The sequence below is a fragment of the Cupressus sempervirens genome, chromosome 3 (assembly GCF_028749045.1).
Source record: "Cupressus sempervirens isolate cs-2001-9-10 chromosome 3, ASM2874904v1, whole genome shotgun sequence".
NCBI classification, from domain to species: Eukaryota; Viridiplantae; Streptophyta; class Pinopsida; order Cupressales; family Cupressaceae; genus Cupressus; species Cupressus sempervirens.
The window spans coordinates 368,193,935-368,212,358 of record NC_143120.1 but is presented as its reverse complement, the minus strand read 5'-3'; the positions used below and the strand labels follow the sequence as shown (position 1 = coordinate 368,212,358).

Below are 18,424 nucleotides of genomic sequence, written 5' to 3'. Positions count from 1 at the left end.
GATACAAAAAACTAAAAAGAAACTAAATGTCACTTATATGTACTACAAAGAGAATATTGAGAAAAGCTAGAACCAAGTGGTAAGAAATCCATAAATAAGCCCATCACTAAAGAATTAACTATTAATTAGGACATCAACTTGAACAAATCACTTAACTCTTAGTAACATTATTTGAAAATTATTTGCATTAATGTCTAAAGGTTACAAAGAAAACTATAAAGATATCTTAATCCAAGCAATCTAGTGATGTTGACATAGACAAATGAGAAGAATAAGGAAAAACAAATGCTCAACATGATAGGGTAACTGGTAACTTGCAACACTACTAGCACTGATGAACAAAATATTGTACTTATCAATAATCAATAATTTCTAATATAAAATTGGCAATAAAATCAATTAATGACATGAAATTTTCTCTAACCATTACATAGAATAATGTGGACACTATTCACCATCTCCTCTTTATTGAGAAGATTTATGAGAAGCATTATAGGACCCACACTCTTGATAAGATCAAAGTCCTCATATGCTTCATCTCCTTGAAGAGTAATAGCTAAGAGGGTACCTACATCCATGTGAAAATGGCTCTCAAAGTATTATAGACTATAGCATGCACCAAAGGTTTGGTAAGTTGTTCTAACAAAGGTACCCAAACTCCCATACTTATATCCACTAGTCTTTTAACTATAAATCTCTACACCCACAAAAGTGTTGAACATAAGTAAAGAAACCATAGATATGTGTCTTCATTTAACTTATCCAAATGTTCATGAAAAGTAAAATCCATCGAATCTAATAAGTTACAAAAACATGATAGTAAAACAATTACTGAAATAGAATCAATATGCATCTCTACCATTTTTGTACATAATGAAAAATTTGAAAGGACAAACTACTTCTGATGGTAACACAACCCAAGAACAGAATGGACACAATAGAAAAGGGAAATTATATTAACTGAGAAAATAAGCTAGTACAAATAGTACAGGGAAAATAAACTTTGGAACATGCCTTAAGGGCTTACAATAGCATAAATCTGGAGATAATTTCTCCTTTCAGTACCTCCTCTCAAACTCCACTCTGAACTGCCTTTTACAATGCCAAAAATCTCCTTAAATAGACCCCAGAGGGTTAAGGACTAGGAGTACATTCTAGAAAGTTCTAGTAGGCATCCATCGACCAAATAGCAGGTTCCAGAAGCTGCATTAGAAGTCGGCGCAAATGTAGAAGAATCTAGAAACGGTAATCGAACTTCCGGTAGGCATAACTTTTGAACCGTAGCTCTGATTGATGAATCGTTTACATTTTTGGAAAGCTCTCAAAGTTCTCTATAGCCCTATGGACAGCTTTACTTGTCCCCCATTTTTTGGCCCTTTTCAAGGTCATTTAAAGCCCCTAACCTGACTTTGAAGCATTCTTAGGAGGTCTCCAAAACTTGAAAAACTACAATAACTTTCAAACCGTGGGGCCTTTTGACTTGGTTCTTTTTTTGGAATGATCTAAATCATAATTACATTCATCTAGCCAATTCACACCTTCTAGGTTACCAAAATGATGGCCCAATTGCATGCTCCTATTTTTTCAGGATTTTTTAGCACACTGATAGTTGAACTATGAGAGTTGGAACCTTTATTTGACCCAAATGGGTATCCAAAAATGAAAACACATGAAACAAAAACTAAGTCTAAGTACATTTTTTTGGGTGACATAGGATTGCCCTTATACCTCTGGATGCTCCTACATCAGACACCTAGGGTAGATTGAAAAGTGACCCTATCACTTTATGAATGGTAGAGGAACTCCCAAATGGGAAACCTTAGCTGCTGAAATCCAAGTTGAGTCCTCGATCGGACATCCTTTCCATTTGTCCAAATACTCTTCATATTGCCTATTTCTGGTAATCCTACCCACACAATGATCTAGAATGCCTTCTATCTCCTCCTTCTTAGAAGCAGGAATTGGACATGGCTCTAACACCAGCTCCTCATCTGCACCATCATCATGATACTCTGTTAAATCTGTAATGTTGAAAATGGGAGAAATGTGAATACCATCTGGCAGCTCCACTTCATATGCATTTCCTAAGTCATGTTTCTTCAAAATTTTGCAGGGGCCAAATTTCTTCATTTTCAGCTTGTTGTAAGTACTGGCTAGAAATCTTTCTTTTTGTAAGTGCACCATGACTAAATCTCCTACTTGGAATTCCTTGTGTCTTCTCCTTTGATCAGCCCTAGCTTTATACTCTTGATTCATCTTGGTAATGTGTGCTTGAACCTCCTCATGTAGACGCTTGATATGTTCAGCAAATTCCTCAGCTTCAACACTTGTCCTCTCCCCTTGTTCTATCTTCCTCAGCTCTGGTGCAGTCCTTGGGCTACTCCCATATACAATTTGGAATGGTGATTTTCTAGTACTCCTATTTATAGAGTTATTATAAGAAAACTCTGCCTGTGGTAGAATCAAATCCCTTCCTTTGGGCTTATCCCCAACTAAACATCTCAGCAAATTGCCCAAACTTCTATTTACCACTTTTGTTTGGCCATCAGTTTGTGGGTGATGCGTGGTACTGAATTTCAAGTCAGTTCTTAACTTTTTCCACAATGTCCTCCAGAAATACCCCAAAAATTTAGTATCTCTGTTAGAAACTATACTCCTTGGAAGACCATGTAGTCTTACCACCTCTTTGAAAAACAAGTCTACAATATGGACAACATCATGAGTTTTGTGGCATGGAATGAAATGTGCCATTTTGGAGAACCTATCAACCACCACGAATACTAAGTCATTACCCCTTTGTGTCCTTGGCAATCCAAGAAAAAAATCCATACTTATGTCCTCCCATGGCCTTGATGGAATAGGCAATGGCTGAGATAGGCCAGTATTATGACTAAACCCCTTGGCAAATTGACAAACCTGGAAACTCTGTAGAAACTTCTTCACATCCTATGAAATTTGAGGCCAAAAATAATAGTTCTCTAAGAATGGCAATGGTCTTATCTCGACCAAAATGTCTTGCCATCCCTCCACTATGTTTCTCCTTAATCAGATTTTCCCTCATGGAACTTCTTGGAATGCACAATTGACTACCCTTGAACAACATGTCATCCTGAATCAAATTGTCTAACGACTTGGTTCTATCTATAACAACAGGTTCTTTACAAGCTTTCCATGCTTCAGGAAAATCAAGATCCTTGGGGTACAAATTCTTGAGTTCATCAAACCCAACTACTTCAACCTGCATTACTGTAAGCAATGACTATCTCCTACTTAGTGCATCTGCAACCCTGTTAGATTTTCCACTTCTATGCTTCAACACAAATGTATAACTTTGCAGGAACTCTACCCACTTCATATGCCTCTGATTCAATTTACCTTGGTTATTTAGGTACTGTAATGCCTAATGATCAGTATAAAAAACAAATTCCTTTGGCAATAAATAATGCCTCCATTTCTTTAAGGCTTGAACTATTGCATAGAACTCTTGATCATAAACAAAATACTTCTTCTTTGCATCATTCAATTTTTTACTAAAATATGCAATAGGCTTACCTTCTTGGCTTAATACAACCCCAATAGTGCTGCCACTGACATCACAATCCACCTGAAAAACCTTTCTAAAATCTAGAAGTGCTAACATAGGCTGTTCTGTCACCTTCTTCTTCAGCAATTCAAAACTTCTCGTAGCTGCTGTAGTCCATTTGAATTCTTTTCTATCCCCTCTTATTGTATCAGTTAGGGGTTCACATATGCCATTGAAATTCCTAATAAACTTCCTGTAAAAGCTAACCAGACCATGAAATGATCTTACCTCAGTAGCAGACCTTGGAGTAGGCCATTCCAAGATGGCTTTTACCTTCTTTGGATCCATTTTGAGACCTTCAGGTGATATAACAAACCCCAAATAGACTAACTCCCTTTCTGCAAAGATACACTTCTTCAGATTAATTAATAGTTTCTCTTCCCTTAGCCTTTCAAGGACACTACGAATATGCAATAAATGTTCTTCCAAAGTCTTGCTGAAAATTAAAATATCATCCAAATAAACAATAACAAATTTTCCCAAGAACTTCTTAAGTACCTCATTCATGAGCCGCATGAAGGTGCTTGGGACGTTCGTCAATCCAAAGGGCATGACTAACCACTCATAAAGACCCTCCTTGTTCTTGAAGGCTATTTTCCACTCATCTCCTTCTTGAATCTGTATCTAATGATAGCCACTCTTGAGATCTATCTTTGTGAAGTATTGAGCTCCACTCAAGTAGTCCATAAGGTCATCCATCCTTGGCAAAGGAAATCGATACTTGATGGTTATTCTATTTATAGCTCGAGAATTTGTACACATCCTCCACTCTCCATCCTTCTTTGGTGCAAGTACTGCAAGTACTACACACGGACTCAGGCTCTCTCGAATCAAGCCCTTCCTCAACAGCTCCTGAACCTATCTATTTAGCTCCTCTATTTCAGTAGGAGTCATCCTGTGAGCAGCCTTGTTAGGCAAACTAGTTCCTGGAATCAGATCTATCTGATGACTGATTTGCCTTATTGGTGGCAATCCATCTGGAACATTATCAGAGATAATATCTCCAAACTCCCCTAGTAAATCTAAAACTTCAAGTGGTATTTCACTACTACCTTCTTTATCTTTCCTAGGAATCAAAGCATAGCACATATACTAATGTTTCATGCCATCTAAAAACTTCCTTCCATCAACAAGACAAATCCTAGCACTGCTACATACCTTTTCAGCTTCCTTTTTCATGGGCTTCAATTTGTGGCAAACTCCATCCTTTGTCAGAGAGTATGTTTTATTGCATGTCCATTATGCACTACATGTCTATCAAACTGCCATGGTCTACCCAACAATAGATGGCAAACATCCATCAAAATAACATCACAGAGAACTTCATCATGGTAACTCCCAATTTTGAATTTCACTAAACATTGTTCACTTACTAGGATCTTATGATCATCTTTTACCCAAGCAATCTGATAGGGCTAGGGATGTTTCTCCCTCTTGAGCTTCAGCTTAGAGACCATCTCTTCTGATACCAAGTTATCAATGCTACCACCATCAATGATCACGTCACAACATTTATCCTCACACTTGCATCTGGTACAGAACAAACTCCTCTGTTGTCCTTGTTCAATCTCACCACGTAGTAGGACTCTTTCATTTACCAAGGTCTCTCCTCTTTCTGCATCTTCTGACTATGATGATTCTGCATCCTCATCCACATGAGCAAGCCTAGCTTGGCCCTCATCTCTCCTATCTGTCCTTCCTTTTTGTTGAGGGCATTCAAAGGCACGATGACCTTCTTCATTGCAATGGAAATAGGTACCATGAAAGCCTCCTCTTCCTTGTCCATGTCCTCTACCTCTTCCTCTCTGATTTCCAAAGTCTTGGTCATGGAAGTGGTTGAAACCCTCATTCCTCTAGTTCCTGCTAGTACCCTCATCTTCATTTTTCTTTTGGGTTTCATTACGGCCTCCAGATGACCTACTACTTCCCCTTCCTCCTTGAACGCACCCTCTTTGTCTTCCTTCAAACCTTTTATTTAGCTTCTCTTCAACTCGTAGGGCAAACTGGTATGCCTCTTCAACGTTGGTATGCCTCACAGAATGGACACAACAGAAAAGGGAAATTATATTAACTGAGAAAATAAGCTAGTACAAATAGTACAAATAAAATAAACTTCATAACATGCCCTAAGGGCTTACGATAGCATAAATATGGAGATAATTTCTCCTTTCAGTACCTCCTCTCAAACCCCACTCCGAACTGCCTTTTATAATGCTAGAAATCTCCTTAAATAGACCTCGAAGGGTTAAGGACTAGGAGTACATTCTAGAAAGTGCTAGTAGGCATCCATCAACCAAATAGAAGGTTCCAGAAGCTACGTTAGAAGTCGGCACAAATCTAGAAGAATCCAGAAATGGTAACCGAACTTTCGAGAGGCATAACTTTTGAACCGTAGCTTTGATTGACGAACCGTTTACATTTTCGAAAAGCTCTCAAAGTGCTCTATAGCCCTATGGATAGCTTTGCTCGTCCCCCATTTTTTGGCCCTTTTAGAGGTCATTTAATGCCCCTAACCTAACTTTGAAGCATTCTTAGGAGGTCTCCAAAACTCAAAAAATTTCAATAACTTTCAAACCGTGGGGCCTTTTGACCTGGTTCTTTTTCTGGAATGCTCTAAATCACAATTACATTCATCTGGCCAATTCACACCTTCTAGGTTACCAAAATGATGGCCCAATTGCATGCTCCTATTTTTTTAGGATTTTCTAGCACATTGATAGTTGAACTGTGAGAGTTGGAACCTTTATTTGACCCAAATGGGTATCCAAAAATGAAAACACATGAAACAAAAACTAAGTCTAAGTACATTTTTTTGGGTGACACAGGATTGCCCTTATACCTTTGGATGCTCCTGCATCAACTTCACTATTACCCATAGGGGGAAGCTCCCTCAGCATGATTGAGTCCACTATTGCAAGATCCTAGAAGACATAAAGTTATATATCAATGCTATAATATTATATTTTACAATAGTGATGACATTTTGACACATCACATGGATAATGACTATTAGGGCCACACCTCAAAAGGCATGTTAATGATGACCTTTGTTGCAAGTGGCTTGTACAAGAACTCAGGAAACAACAATAAAAGATAAAAAGACAAACAAATCTTATTTATCAGACAAAACATACTATCATAACAAAGAGTCAAAGCTAAGATATTCACATTTTATGTACTAGGAAGTTAAGAATAATCAAATGAAATCTTACACCTCACCAACTATTTGGAATGATAGAGACATTATAGAAACTATCATTGAATAGAATGAAAAATTATTCCAAAGTTTCACCTTCAACTGATCAAGAGTGACAAACATTAAAACTGAACCATCTCAATCCAAAAAACCCTTGTAATCTACCTCATCACCTTGTACATGTCACATGAATTTGATTAATGATAATCATGAAAATTATCTATAGAAAGAGATATAGAAATATAATGTACTCTTTTCTTAAAAAAGTATTGACATCAAGAAAAGCTCACTTTTACAATTTGAGACTCCTAGATCAAGTGTCAAGGTTTTAAATGAATAGAAATAAGAATTATAGAACTTAATGACACAAAACTAAATTCCTTCTATTGAGACATTGGCTGAGTAGAATTATAAAACAAATGGGAAAAGAGAAGTAAAAAGATTCTAGAAAAAGAAATCCTATAAGAATAAAATGTAATACACTTCCTTCTATATGGGAAGTTGGTTTGTTCTCCTTTGGAAATCAAAGTAGTGGTGGTGCTTCTCCTTAAAAGGAGCCTATCAAAAGAATAGCTTTTAAAATATCAATAATAAATTTAAAAGTAAAATGATGATTCAAAACAACATCAATACCATACATGCACCCCTTTCTTGACTTGGCAGCTTGCATTCCAAGATTCACATGTCTTCTACATGGATCTCTCTCCTCTTGAGCTTCCATCATGGAAACTTGAATTGTATCACCTAGATCATCTTATATATAAAATTGAAAAGTGTCAGCATATATAATGATAAGGTATAGAAAAAATTGTGATATCTCGACATAGAAATGAGGAAGAGAATCATTGGAAGAAACCTGTAAAAGTGTTGTAATGTGAATCATAGATTTCATTTTCCCAACTTCACCTTCACCAACTTTAGTAACCTCCAAATGCAATGGATAATCCCATCGTAGAACATTCATCTCTGAAACAAGAAAATGGTATGCATGGACCATAATTACTGGGTTTCTTGCTTTCATTAAGAAGACAAAGTGGTGGAAATCCAGCTTCCAAAAAAAGTGTGCAAAGCCAAATGTTGATTCCACCTATTTTAAGACAATGAACATTAGTATGTTGACAAAAATGTAACTAACATTACTTATGAACATAAAAGAATTTTCTAGTAGAGTAAAATAAAATTTACTTAAACATACAATCTATATGCCTAACTTAATAGAAATACAAATAACAAATGAATTTACTATTTCCCTAAGAGAATCACCATAGTAACTCATGATCCAATAAGGAAGAATTCCATGGTTTGTGCCAATGTGGATCACCCTTCCATGTTTCTTGCATTTTTCTACTAGAGGAATAAAAACCTAATAAAATTTGCAATATATGTAAAATATTCAAAGTTCAAACATTTTAACCCATATCAAGAAAATCTCTTAAACTACACTTGTTACTCATTGTTGTAAAAAAATACAAGAGACGGAGAAATGGAGTACATATATCCATCTTAACTTCTCAATGTATTCTAGCTTCTCAAGTTGTGTGCATCTTTTAGTTGCAATAAACATAGAATAGGTCATAGGCTATCCCCACCAAAGCCAAGTGTTTGTACTCTAATATTTTTAATACCAATAAATAGTTTTATCAAAGATATTATATATCTATTTCATTTTTTTTTAACATGTCACTCATGAAAATCATAATCATCCACAAACAAGTTATTCTTTCATGTCATAGCATTATAAAGAAATGTAATAGAATAGTTTACTTCCAAAGATTGATCTCCCACTATGCAGCTCCATTGGATAGGATATGGGAAAAATAACTCTCGATTAATTTCTTCAAAACAAGTCAAAAACTGTCTAACAAAAAAATACTAATCAAAACTATCCTAAAAAAAATTCCTAATAATCAAAGAGTCCCTTATATTTTAGTTTCTGAAAGCCTTGGACAAGTAAATGTAGAAAAGCTAAATAAAATATTTATAATTTAGACAATAGAGGGCTATTTAATTCTAAAGGGAGAATTCATTAATTTATTCCAACATTGATGATAATGTTCATTGGAGATGATAGCCCCATTGATTCATAATGATACTTTGGTAGGGATTTGAAGATAAATTTTGGCTTAACTGGTACAAGTAATATATCCTATAGTGGCTATGTTTCATAATTAAAATATGTAGCATGTGTTTTCATTTTCCAATAAAAGGCACAATTTAGGTTAATTCAAAAAAAATTATAGATCCATGTACAAGGAGAGGACCATAAACTTTGACATGGATTTGAAGATAAATCTGGCTTAGTTGGTATAGGTAGATGTTTATCTAATATCTCTTCATGTGTCACTATTGCATAAATAGAAAACCTAGGACATGTTTCCATTTCCCAATAGAAATGTACAATTCAAGGTTGTTCAGAAAGTTTTGAATATCCTTGTACTAGAGCACCAAAATAGGTTATTTAGGGAGTTTCCAAATTGGATATTGAAGCCTCCTTGGGAAATTTAGATAGTTCACATGAACTTAAAAATATACTAAGATTACTAATAATTATTAACAACAGAGTTATTCACTCTAAATAATTAATAATAAAAGAGTTTTTCACTCTAGAAAAAGAAAGGAAAAAAGTTAAATATATTTTTCACAAGAACTTGACAAGGCTTTGGAGATAAAATTTGGCTTAGTTGGTATAGGAAGACGTATATGCAACATCCTCTATAGTATCTATATTGCATAAACTAAAAACCTAGGATGGATTTCCACACTCCAAAAGAAAGGCGCAGTTCAAGGTCATTCACAAAATTTTGAGGATCCATGTACAAGGAGAGGACTAAAAATTGACCATTTAGCGAGTTTCCTAACTAGCCTTTAAAGCATAGTTGGAAATTAAAATGTTGCACACAAACTTAAATTTATATTGAGATTACTCATAATTAATATTAAAAGAGTTCTTTCACTCTAGAAAAAAGAAAGGAAAACTATTGAAAATATTTTTTAGATCTCATCTTACCGAAATTTCCAAGATTAATCAAAATCTTGTTTTTAGGCCTACTCTTTTTGAACAAGGGTGTTTTATATGTCCTAATGTGAATCTACTTCTCTCTTTCCATTGATACTAATTCAAGCAAGATCTTCTCCCTTATCAGCTATTTATATAACCTACAAGGCAATAAGATCCATATGTTAGGTGACATTTATTTAAGATAATTTCTTTTGATTAGCTACAAGTAGCTACTACTTATTTGTGGTTAGAACTTTCATGTTCAAAAATGAGGTATTCTTTTGAATGATCATCTTGATTGATATTCTATTTGAAGGAGTTGAATTCATGTCCTCACCTTCAACATCAAAACCCCCTTTTTCTCTTGAATTTGTGTCTAATGATATGATCCTTGATTTCCCTAAAAAGGAATTGGTGTCTGTTGCTTTGATCTATGACTGCCCTAGTGGAGTCAAAGATCTGATGGTATATAATGATATTTCCTTAGATTTTTGTTTAGTTCCCTCTGATTTTGAATTGCCATGTTCCACAATAGTTGTGCTTTGTTCAATTAAAGAAGATTTAATGGATGTTATCCTGAATGAATGTGAAGGGGCGAGGATGGAGTCTTCTAATGAGGATGGAAAAGATGGCGTGAGTGTGGAATCTTAGTAGTGTTTTGATGAGTTGTCCCAAAATTGGAGTGAAGGGAATAAGAGTGTGAATACATCAATGTTCTTAAGGAATATGGATCAGTGATAGAGAAAATGACCTCTTTTTATTTTATTTTCTATTGTCCTTTATGTCATAGACTTGTATATTTTCTTATTATATGAATGATCTTTATTGAATAGACAATAATAATAATTAACTAAAATATATTCAAAATGAAGTCTATTGCATTTGATTATAAATTGATATGTGTGTGTGTGTATATATATATATATATATATATATATATATATATGATGAAGATTACTGTTGAAGAATGAGAATTGAATGCTTGCTACTTGATAGAATGACTGCTATTGCATATGATATCAGGTGCTTTCTATAGATATATAATTTCCATTATTATTGATTATTATCCAACAAATGTCAAGATCATTCAATAAATAAGATTGAAAAGGGGTTATGATTACATAGGGGCATGACTCCTACGTGGATTATTCCACATAGGTGAATAGAAAGAAATATGGATAGAATAAAAATACTAACCTTAAAGTAGGGAGCATATGAGAAATGTTGATTTCTAATCTTTGTGCACATTTTTGGGGAACTTTGCAACCTGCTCCAGACTGGAAATATTGAGATAGAGAAAATCCAAGAAAAATTTTGTCCTTCAGAGAGTAGGTTGACCTTGATCTAGATAGTGGGGCACAATCTTACCCCAAAAAGTTGACCTTGACCTACACTGCTCCGACAAAAATTATGTTCACAGATCTTAGAAGTTTTCCAAAAAGGGTATCCAAATCTATATTTTAGTTCATCCTCTTGTACCTGTACCTACAAGAAAAATGGTTTCTTAATTTAGATTGGGGGTTTTCCTTGGTCAAACCCCAGTTTGAAATCAATCTTGAAATTTAACTGAAATTGCACTATGAATAAACAAAGTAAATGGAACTATTCACCTTGCTTATGTTGAAATCCTTGAATCCACAAGTATGGATGCTCCAAATCAATGTAGAATTTTGTAGGATATCTCAAATAAATGTCATTAGATCTTCAACACCAATCATGAATAGATCTTAGGATAAGAAGAGGCTTGAATGAATGTGAATGAAGAAATCTTCACCAAGAAGGTTCCATAGAGATTGAATTCTTCAATGGCTAACAATGGATCTCCTTGATGAATTGGATGCTTGAATACTTGAATTCTCATAAAATTGAATCAAAACTTAATCATCCATGGGTGTAAACTTGATAGATAGTTGATGTGAAAATAAGAGAAGAAGGTTTCCTTATATAGTTATCTAGGGAAAAAACTTCTAGAGAGGCCAACATTAGAGAATTAAACCTCAATTAACCTTAACCCCTAGAAGTGGACCAAGATTAAATCCAATTTAAGACTGTACCATTATGAAACCCAAAACAAATGACCCAGAAGTAGGAAAAATAAACTTTTTGAAGCCCAACATCCCAAAACTTCTAGAACTTGAAATTTGGAACTGAAGTCAAGGTTAAGGTCAACTCTACTCTAGTTTAGGGTTGAGGTCATGCTTGACCTAGGTCAAGGTCAAATTTTACATTGAACCTCTAATTTTCCATTGACCCGAAAAGTTGCAGCCTTTAGTTTCTCAAAGAAAGTTGTCAACAAGAGGCTAGAAACAAGGGGAGAAAAATAGAATATGGAGAATAGGAGGATCTATGCAAAGACCTATTCAAGGAACTTGACATGACCCCAGATCACATACTCAGAGGGCTAAATGTTCTTATTATGGAAGCTCTTCCATTTTAAGATGATATAGTACGGTCATGACCCTATGTAATCATAATACTTAGTTTATGTTAATACCCATGGTGATTACCACCTATCATGCTCTTTCCATATACATAATGTGCCTCATCAATATCGATAACATTGTAATGTTATATAGTATCAAACATGACTTGAATTCATGTCTTGATACTATTGAGTTTCTTCATAGCTAAATATAGTATAATATTTAATTATAGATAGATTTGCTATTAGTCTAATAGTAATATATTGATAATAAATTCATTCAATGGGATATATGGGTATGTACATAATCATGGTCAACCAAACTATGCCCTTAAGTGGTAATGAAAAATTAGAAAATTAGGGTTGTGTCAACTTGACGTACAATTTCAAAAAAAATGTAGGAAATTCACAAAAATTTCAAGACAAAAATAAGAAGTAGGCATATGTTTGACCACCTTTATCAAAATCAAATGATAATAATTTTTGATAAGATTATATATATAAGAAGTAGACTCATGACCAGATTGGACACATATTTTGGGGTATATTTATTCCAAATAAATAAATAATTATGAATTTTCTACTATAGTATTTTCTGAATAAAAGAGCTCTCTTGTGTCTAACCACCTTAACTAATTCAAAACATTACAAAATTTAAATTTTCTTTTATTTTCATTATAGTAGAAGAGGTATATAATGTGACACATCTTTTGGATTTCATAAATGTTTTATAGTTTGAAATTTATATTTTTTCCAATAAATGTGTCAACCAATGCTTTATGCATAACTCCATTAGAAAATAAATAACAATTACTTACTAAACTCATAATTTGACAGACATTACATTTATTAAAAGATAAGAACATTCTTAAGAAACCATTTTAATTTCATCTAATTTGGGTAAAAAGAAAGTCATTAGGCACATGTTTGAAGTAAAAAACACACAAGAACAGGCCAAAAACATGTTTTTGGGACATTTTAAAGTTGACCATGTAGGGTTGGTATCTAAAGAAATACTAGGCCTTATAAAGGTATTAATATTTTGGTTAGGTATCAAGATTGGTGGGAAAAAGGTTTGAATAGATTTTGAAATGCTTTGAGGCATTTCAAAACTACATATTTTTTGGATTACCACTTTTTGGCACACCATGATCTTGCACATACCCATATATATATATATATATATATATAATTTGAATTCTAGCTTATATATGTGTATATCAATTTACTTATAATATATTACTTGCTTCAATCCAAATGAAGCTCTCTCTTAACAAGTGTGTGTTGGATATGATTGGGCAATCTTATTTCCATGCAACAATGGTAATGGTACTAATTCAAATTAGTATAGGGGAATAAGGCTTATACATCTTCTCACTATATGTACTAATGCAATCTCAGAGAGACATCATGATCTTGTCAAGATCATTCTTGCAATATTAAAAAAATAGGTTTCTCCAACTCAATCTACCATGGAGAGAGTGGCCTACTATCTCTCTCAATCCTTTTATTAGTACCAAAACCATCAAAAGTGGGGGAGTTTTAAAAACATTACTAAATATGCCAATTACATGGGGAGCTTTGAGTTTGCTAAACCAATTTCATCCTTACATCAAGATTGCTCATTTTACAGTGAAGTTTATTAATAGTTGCACAACATCAACAAACATTGTTAGTTGGAATCTAGGAGTTGTTTTAGAGAAGTTGCAAAATCAATCCTTGTGTATATGACATATGAGTTCATCTCTATCACTCCACATCCTCACTACATCATAGGTTAGAAAATATTTAATGACAAAAACTAGGTTGCTAAAATCATGTTTTATTGTTCACTCCTTTTTCTAAGATTTATATCACTCTTCCACCTAATAGTTCACGAAAGCACCTACTCTCCCAAATATACTTAAGGCCATTCTCTATCCCCATTCTCTATTCCCACTTATCCCAATCCAAAGTGACTATTTTCTTAAGCATTCATCATTTCCTAACTCTGTTGTTGACATCCCACAGTCCTATTACTTCAGCACTTATATTTAGAATTCTTTGTTATAAAAACCCTTATCTTCTTTAAACACTATTTCCCAAACACCCTAAGTCATATTAGGTATCTTTAGGCCTTTCACATACCCATTCCTTCATTTATAACATGCAATCCCCCAGTGGGTATTATAACTTTGTTAAACTATCTAACTAGTTTTCTTGACATTTCACCTACTTTCTCTTGCAATTAATCAACCCACTAGACTTCCTTAGACCCAAGTCCACTTCCTAAGATATTAAGATATTTCCTAAGATTTTGTGGCATGCAATATGCATAGAGCCTCATCACCATTCCTAATTTTGGGTCTTGTTACACATGGGTCTTGAAGGAAACTATATTTTATATATCTTGGGGTTTCTTGAACAAAGGTTTTAGATAGTTTTAATTAAAATCCTAACATATTTTTCTATAATAAACTGAATAAAGTGTTAAAAAAGCTGAAGAACAAGGGATTTGATTCCCTACTATGCCATACAAAAGGACCCTTAGAAAGAAACTGTTTACACTATGAAGAAGTGTTGCAAACAACACACAAATAGCTATCATAATATAAGAAATATGTAGTAAAATTTTATTTGTATTAATGTTAAATATTCTTATCATTTTACACTCAATAGGTAGAAATTCTTGAGCAATATTTTTTTTGTGCTTTTCTATTGACTTCTTTCAAAGAATGAAATGTTCTCTTACAAAAAAATGTTTTTGTGCAATTAGACTCTCAATCTACCAAACATGCATTTAGATTTATAATTTTTTCCAATCATATTTAGGTTTCTTTACCTATCATTACTTCCCTAGAAATAACCTATAATTGATTGAGATTTGGTTTATAGGCTCATGCGAGAGACTTAGGCCTACAAACAATGATCCAATAGTAAAAAATCAGACCATGTGTCTATATTATTATTATTTGAGTTTAATATATGAGTATCAACTTCTATATAGTTGTATTTAGAGCTCTTCATAAGATAGAAAAGCTAAATTGGGAAACCTACCACTAAAGCCTCTGAATATCCAAGTTATGTCTTGCTCAATTTTCTAATTTCATTTTGAATTCTATAATTAAAACTTATTCTCACTAGGATGAGTATCAATTAGATCCGCAATATGATTCTAAATAGATTTATAAGAAACTATTGAAATATATGCTTCATATTATTTTTTGCATAAGGTTAGATAGATGTTAAGGGAAAAAATTAGAAAGAATCTACTAGAAAACATAATGATGCTGAAATTTGGTTCTTCTCACTCAAAACAAAAAGATGACTCTTAGACAGATACATCAAACTATTGCATGAAAAGAAGCCAACTGAAAATCCATATCAACTTTCCTTAATTATTAACCAACTTGTTTTCAATCTTACTATGCCTTTGAACACCATTTCTTTTCTATAAAAGATCATATAAGAATGAGGTGCAGAAAAACTTTGACAAAAGTTTGGTGCCAAATTAATCAGCCAAAAATAAGACAACTAAAATGTAACATTCTTACATTGATCAAATCATTTTTTTTACATTGTAGTATAATTTTATGAAATGAGCTAATGCATTTTCAAATAACGCTTCTAGTAACATACCTCAGAAACTATGAGAATGGTGACAAAGCCAACAAAAAGAGGAAAAGCATTGGCAATATAGTCATCAAAAGTAGCATCTAGCTTTACAAAGAATCCACTCATAATAGAAGTTGTCACAAAATTTGTAACACCAAGAAGTGTTGGACTAATTTATCCCCAAGGAGTATTGAGTATTGAGTTTTGTGTACTCAAATTGGAGATCTAATTCTGATTTTGGTTGCAAAAAGAACACCTAAACATAATAATTATTATTATTGTGCTTTTAAATTTTAGGATTAAAGAATTACTTATCAGCTTCAACACAATATTTAGACTAGATCCTCTTTTATAAATCTAAAAATTAAAAGAACTAAAACTAAGTTCTTAAGTTCATTATAGATTCTTTACAGCTAAATACACCTCTACCATAGAGTTTGTTCAAGCATCCAGTGCCATATGAGCACTTTACCAAGAAAGAAAAGGAATCCTTAGTTGTAACTAGATAACAAGATAATTAACCCATAAAAAGGGTAATAGCATAGTAACATGATTGTATTTAGGTTGCATTTACAACAATGGGGGCACTAAAAAGGAGTATCCTTGTAAACAATCTTCTGCAATAGGAATACAAGGCCATTAGGCTTCATAATGGACAAATTGGAACAAATTTCTATATTTGGAATACCTTGTAATACAATCTAAATGCCCAAAAAAGGATTCATCATGCTAATACAAGCCATTTTGAATTTTTTTTAAATGCTCGTTGCACATAACACACAAACTCTAAAGCCCTAATGAATGAAATGGGAGGAGGGTCAAGAGAACTTGTTGTTTAATGGCATCATGTGAATTCGATGTAGCTTCAAACACTTCTTGTTGAGTCACCATCATTGTGAAGATGAGATGACCATGAACATGGAGATGGTCATCAAAGCTGCATATGGGTAGGCCTAAAATACATGCTCATCTCTTGCAAATTCCTAACCACCATAACGATCTTATTTGATGATAAAATCCTCATTATTTGTGTAGCATACTTAGAAACCACCCTAGCTCTACCAATCCTATGAAGAATGTCCCCTCCACCCATGGCTTCCAAATGTGCTACCATCAATTTCACTAACAAAGGCAGAGGATGGGGAATGAAGGAGGCAAAAAGACATTGAATGTTAAAGATCGACTATTAATTTGGATCCTAAAATTTATAATAGCCAATCAATTTTAAAATTTACTTAATTATAAAATGTATATTATAAATTTAATAAATGAGTAATATACAAAATTTAATGTAAAGATATTTTGTAATATTTGGAAAAAATATAATAGTTTTTCTTTTCATAATTAAATTATTATTTTTAAATTATTTCTATCAAATTTAATGAATATGAATTAGATCTTTATTTTGGAAAAAAAAAATTCTTCTATAATTATGTAGACTTGATAATTTCATTTGGCTATAGCATGACTCACATAGATTTATAATTGTGTGCATACAATCTTGCTAAATAATAGAAAATATGACACATTTACAATGTCATAGTTTATTTATTTTAGACATACTTAAGGGATGTTTGATTGTGATTAGTCATTTTCTTACATATGATAATGAGATTAGGCCAATTTAATTTATTTGATCTAAGAGAAAAGATACCAATAATAAAGAAAGTGTACTTTATACCTAAAGGAACAATATTGAATATTAAATGTTATTATTCTTTGGATCAAATAAATGTTGAGATATTGATTGGCTATGAATCTTAAATATTCTAGGTCCTTAAATGAACTAATGACTTGTATAGATAGGGAACTTAATGAAAATAAGCTAGGAACCTTATTGATGGAAGTATAAGTTATTTGTGATTATCCTTGAAGGGTTTATTGAGATAAGGATTCATATAGAGAGTGTAAAAGGTGAGTGTTGTTAAAAAATAAGGTCATAATGATATCATATAAATATTGTAAAATGATTATTAGTATGAGAAAAAGATGGTACAAGTTTCATGAATGAGTTATGAAAATAAAATTAACCTAATCTATTAATAAATAAACCTTAGAGAAAGAAAAAATGACTAATTATCTTATCACTTATGTAGTCATTTATTTGGTAGTGTGTGTAGTTGTTTGTGTTTAACTTACTAGTTATTATTGACTAATTATCTAATCATTTATTTAGTCATTTATTTGGTAGTTTATTTACTCATTTCTATTTGGTTGATCTTGTTATTTTACCTAGTGAACAAATTAATGATGTATTTAGTCACCTATGCCTATAAATTATTAAAAAAATATTGATGTGTGATCAATTTGAGTCACATGACTAAAAGTTTTAATGATGTGACTAAAACTTTTAGTCACACAATCACGTATTTGCAAAAATGTACTAGTTTCTTGAAGCAAAGAACTAGAAAACCAATGCAAATGATGCAAAGAATGAAGGTGACATCCTATGAGATACCTCATGGGACTAAATGGACTTTGGAGGATATCCAGAAAGATAAGAAACCATCACTTGGAATATGAGAGGCCACAACAAGCCTCAGAAACAATTTTCCTCGAGGAAAATGATTTTTGACCACAAGGTTGATATTGATGTCATACAAAAAGCTAAGATGAATTAGAAGAATTTTT

At 33.0% G+C, this 18,424-nt stretch overlaps 1 pseudogene; it reads right to left on the bottom strand.

The window, feature by feature from the left end:
- Nucleotides 1–419: 419 nt before the first annotated feature.
- On the bottom strand, nt 420–15,919 carry LOC149566519 (4-hydroxy-3-methylbut-2-en-1-yl diphosphate synthase (ferredoxin), chloroplastic-like; annotated as a pseudogene).
- Nucleotides 15,920–18,424: the final 2,505 nt, after the last annotated feature.